Genomic DNA, 5,191 nt, shown 5'->3' with positions numbered 1-5,191 from the left:
TGGGGCAGGATATTTATCTCAGGGCTCTCATGGTTCCCAACAGCTATGGTGGGAGAATTGGGTTCTGATGATGGCAAGTGACCTTGGTTTGTGCTGTTTATTTTCTTGCCCCTACCTTCTGGTTAACTCTAGTGCTACCTGCCCTTGCCAAATCTGACTGCAGCCTGTCCTTCCTGTGATCCTGGTTGTGTCAGAACTCCTCAGAGTCAAGCTGTCTCTGTGATCCTGTGATTCTGGGATCCTGGAATCCTGGGCTTGTTAGATCAACTGGGAGTGGGGCTTTCTCTGTGTGTTGTGGGACTTGCTGCAGAGCTTGCACCCAAGGTCTGCTCTGGTCCCCAGCCCAGATATACCGGAAGGAACCCGAGTCACTGGGCTGGTGGAGTTCCTGTGTGCCTGGTCCTGCTGGTTCCAGTTACTCCCAGTTGGGACAGATGTTGGTTCCTGCTCACCTCTGATCCTGGGTGTATCAGAGTGCCTGGGAGTGGAGCTTCCTCTGGGTGTTGTGGGACTGGTTGCAGAGCTTGCACCCAAGGTCTGCTCTGGACTCCAGCCCAGACAAACTGGCAACCCTAAATATCTTGTAAGACAAAGCCTTACCCTCACCTGAAGCTCTTCCCACTCTGCTGTCTTAAGAAAACTCAACAAAAAAAGAAAGACCCCCAAGCAGCTGGGGCTCCCCAGCACTTTCCATGATACAAGTAGGCTAAAGGATCTCAGACTGATAACCACCCAATAAAAGATACATGAAAGGATCTTTCAGATTTAAGGAGAGTGGCATCTTCCCACAAAGACACACACAAACACACACCAACAAATTATGCTGTAACTGCAATTAGGGGAAGTGCCAAATTACAGAATGAAAACACACTTTCCCATTATAACTCTGTTTCCTGGGTTTGAAATTTTAGTTGTATGTTTAACTTGGAATGACTGTGGATGAATATCAGGAAGTAAGAAAGTGTCAGTGAGAGGATGAAGGGGAACATACCTTTGGAAGAGAAGATAATAGGACATATGTGGCAGCACTGGGAATGGAAATGTTTAAGTGGGGACAAGGTGGGAAGGTTGGGGAAGGAAGAATGGACAAAAACCAAGAATAGAGGGACACATCATAAATAAACACATGATTTTGTAAGACAATTAAAATATATTTTAAAAGCATTTGAGCCCTTACTCTTGCCTCTCTCTTTCCTCTTGCCATCTTGCTCCCCCTATCTACCCATTCCCTTCCCCACTGGTAGAACTCTCAGCTAGGGTCAACCCCATATACTCCCTGCAGCCTCCCCTATGCCTGGTATCCAGCTAGTCCCAGAGATGCTTCCCGTACCCATTTCCCTTTCCTCTCCCAGCCCTCCCCTTGCTCTCCACACCTTAACCCCATACTCAGTCCCCTCCCCACACCCTCTCCACTCAGTCCACCTTCGATGTCTATTTTATGTACCCTTCTGAGTGAGATACAAGCATCCTCCCTAAACCCTCCCTGTTACTTACCTTCCTTGAATCTGTGGATTGTAGCATGTTTATCCTGTACTTTATGGCTAAAATTCAATTATAAGTGATTATGTATAATTGTATTTTTCAGAGTCTAGATTACCTTACTCAAAATGATATTTTTTAGTTCCATCCATTTGCCTGCAAAATTTCATGGTGTTCTTATTTTTAATAACTGAGTAGGATTGCATTATATAAATACACTACATTTTCGTTACTCATTCTTTGTTTGAGAGATGTATAGGTTGTTTCCAGTTTCTGTATACTAAAAATAAAACTGTTATGAACATAGTTGAGGAAGTGTTCTTGTGGTATGGCATAGCATCTTTTGGGTATATGCCCAGGAGTAGTATAGCCAGCTCTTGAGGTAGAACTATTCCCAGTTTCCTGAGAAACTATCAAATTGATTTCCACAGTGGTTGTACAAAAGTTTGCACTGCCACCAGCACTAAAGGAGTGTTCCCTCTTTCTCCACATCCTCACCAGCATGTGCTGCCACCAAGGTTTTGATCTTAGCCATTCACCAATGGTATACAGGAATAAACAAAAAAAATTTTTTTTTTTTTTGGTTTTTGGAAACAGGGTTTCTCTGCGTAGCCCTGGCCGTCCTGGACTCACTCTGTAGACCAGGCTGGCCTCGAACTCAGAAATCTGCCTGCCTCTGCCTCCCAAGTGCTGGGATTAAAGGCGTGCGCCACCACTGCCCAGCATACAAAATTTTATTTTTTATTAAATTTCTATTTATTTACATCCCAAATGCTGCTCCCTCTCAATCCCCTCTCATAGAGGCCCTCCCTCCATGTCCCTCCCTTTTTCCTCTGAAAGGGTGCCCCCCCCCACCATATCCCCTCACTCTGGTACATCAAGTCGCTGCCAGAGTAGTAGCACTCTCTCCCACTGAGGCCACACAAGGCAGCCCTGCTGGTAAACAGATTCCACAGTCAGGCTACAGCTTTAGGAAGAGCCTCCACTGCAGTTGTTGGGGGCCCCATATGGAGACTGAGCCGCACATCTGCCAAATACATGTTGGGGTCCTTGTTCCAACCTGTGTGTGTTCTTTGGTTGGTGGCTCAGTCTCTGAGAGCTCACAGAGGTCCAGGTTAGTTGACACTGTTGATCTACCTGTGAGATCCCCATCCCAGGGGAAAAAGAATCCTCATTCACTGTTGATGGGATTGCAAACTGATGTAGTCATTCTGAAAATCAGTGTAGAGAATTCTCAAAGAGTTAAAAATAAATCTGCCATATGGCCCAGATATGCCACTCTTTAGCATATGTTCAAAGGAATTGATACTGATCCCATCCCAGAGATAATTGCACAGCTATGTTCATGGCTGCTTTATCCACAAAATCTACAAAATGGAGACAATCTAAATGTCCTTCAACTGACAAAAGGATAATGAAAATGTGGAATAATGTGGAAAAATGGAGTAGATTGAACTGTCAAAAATGAAATCATTTACTTTGCATGTAAAGCAGTGTAACTTAAAAAGGTCACATCAATTGAGGTAACCCACATGGAAAAATACAAACATCACTTGTTCTTTCTAATCTGAGATGCCCAGCTATAAATCTTCACATACAAGAACACATCCTAGAGTAACTGTTACAACTATGAAAGTAAAAGAGAACATTACCAGGATATGGGGTGGGGAGCAATAAAGTGGAACCTGCAGGGTGCAAATGATGTGATCAGAGAAATGCGAAAGGTGGGTTCTTTAGGGAGGGGGAAGGGAACATAAATACAGAAGAAGGAGGGAGGAGGGTGAAATAATAGAATATCTGAAAAGTCATAAGAAATCATACAATTAAATGTAATACATCTAATTCTATATATAAATACACAAATATAGCTAAATGAACTTTTCTCATCTGGACTGGCAATGCTACCTTTAAGTGTCAAAGGCGATCTAAGAAAAACCCCAATACTAGGCATGAGAAAGCTTATGTTAAGTTGTTTCTGTCTAAGAGTCTTCAAACATACACCCTATTGCTGTTGCCCTTGGTTGTTCCCCACAGGCGGGCGGTAAGCCCCTCTTTCTGAAGACACCATGCATTTCAGAAACATGGTCCAGAGGCTCCTGAGTGGGAACCAATCGGAATGCCTCTGAGGACTAGTTTTCATGGAACCACAAATTGCCAAACAAGCTTCTAAAACAAGAAAGCAACCATTAGCCCTGCACAGCTAAGATGCCTGTGAACCACAGCAACAAGGATGGCACAGTAACCCTAGTAGTGTATATGGCACTCATGGCACGTATAGCTTGTGAGTAACCAACAGCTTCCTAATTAGATTTAAGACCTCTTTACCAAGAGAAAAACCATGCTTGTAGTGGCAACCTAGCAAATCATATAAGAGTAATGAAGTCATGGAGAGAAACCTACAACCGCCACTTTAGATAAATCACCTTAATCCCTAACTATCTTCTAAACATTTGCTCTTATACCCACGATTAAGTGAAGTTCTCATCCTTCATCAAGGACGTGTCTTTTTGCAACAGATGAAGACCATTACAGAAAACTACAACCAATCAAAATACAGAGTAGAGCCAAGTCCCATCTATAAAGCATTCCTACTCCTAAGATACAGGGAACACTACAGAAGAGGGGACAGAAAGATTATCAAAGAGGATCCGAGAGGTTGGGATCAAAGTGTGTCTCTCAGGAATGTCAGAAGCTATACTCATAAAGTCTCACCTTTGTGACTTCCTAAACTTAAGCTGAACAAGGAAGACACCAGCTTTTCAGGTAATGAACAGTGAAAATATCAAGAGCTGAACAAAGAAACATGCCAGAGTGGACTGGTGAAAGACACCAAGGACATGGCAGCACATGCCTCTAATCCCAGTCTTTTGGGAGGCAGAAGCAGGAGGATCTCTGTGACTTGGAGGCCAGCCTGATCTACAAAACGAGTTCCTGAACAGGCAGGGCTACACAGAAACTCCATCTTGGAAGAAGACAAAAAAAAAGAAGAAAAGAAACCTAAAGACAACTAAGGAATGCTAAGAATAGAAGAAATAATCTTATCCAGGGAGACGCACAGCAATTAGTTATTCAATACAAAGTGGTCAGCTCTGAAAACATGCATATGAGTCACACCATACAAACTAAGCAGGTAACATTTATACATATGCGCATTTAATGGAAAAATGCAAAATAGGGGTATGTGGAAGAATTGTAAGGAAGAAAAGGAAAAGAGAAATTATGTAATTATAATCTCAAAATACTTTTAAATGAAAAAAAAGGTAAAGCAGTGTAATTAATCTTACTGTTTTGTACTTCCAATGTAATTACTGAAGTGGAAATTTCTAGTTTTTTCTTTAACAACTCAGTTTTGTTGCATGATGTTTTTCTATGAAAGGGTATGCATGTGATATTCTTCTAGAAGCTGTCTTGTGAGAAGGGTATTAATGTTTTTCTGAAAACAGACATTTGAGAGGGTATGTGATGTTTATGTGATGTTTAGAAAGAGTATAACTAGGGGCTGGAGAGATGGCTCAGCGGGGAAGAGCACTGACTGCTCTTTGGAAGGTCATGAGTTCAAATCCCAGCAACCACATGGTGGCTCACAACCACCCGTAATGAGATCTGACACCCTCTTCTGGTACGTCTGAAGACAGCTACAGTGTATTTACATATAATAAATAAAATAAATCTTAAAAAAAAAGAGTATAACTAGAACCCCCACAGACAGTGA

This window comes from Mastomys coucha, unplaced genomic scaffold, assembly GCF_008632895.1.
Source record: "Mastomys coucha isolate ucsf_1 unplaced genomic scaffold, UCSF_Mcou_1 pScaffold22, whole genome shotgun sequence".
Lineage (NCBI taxonomy): Eukaryota > Metazoa > Chordata > Mammalia > Rodentia > Muridae > Mastomys > Mastomys coucha.
The sequence above is the reverse complement of the archived record's forward strand: the minus strand, read 5'-3'. Positions refer to the sequence as shown.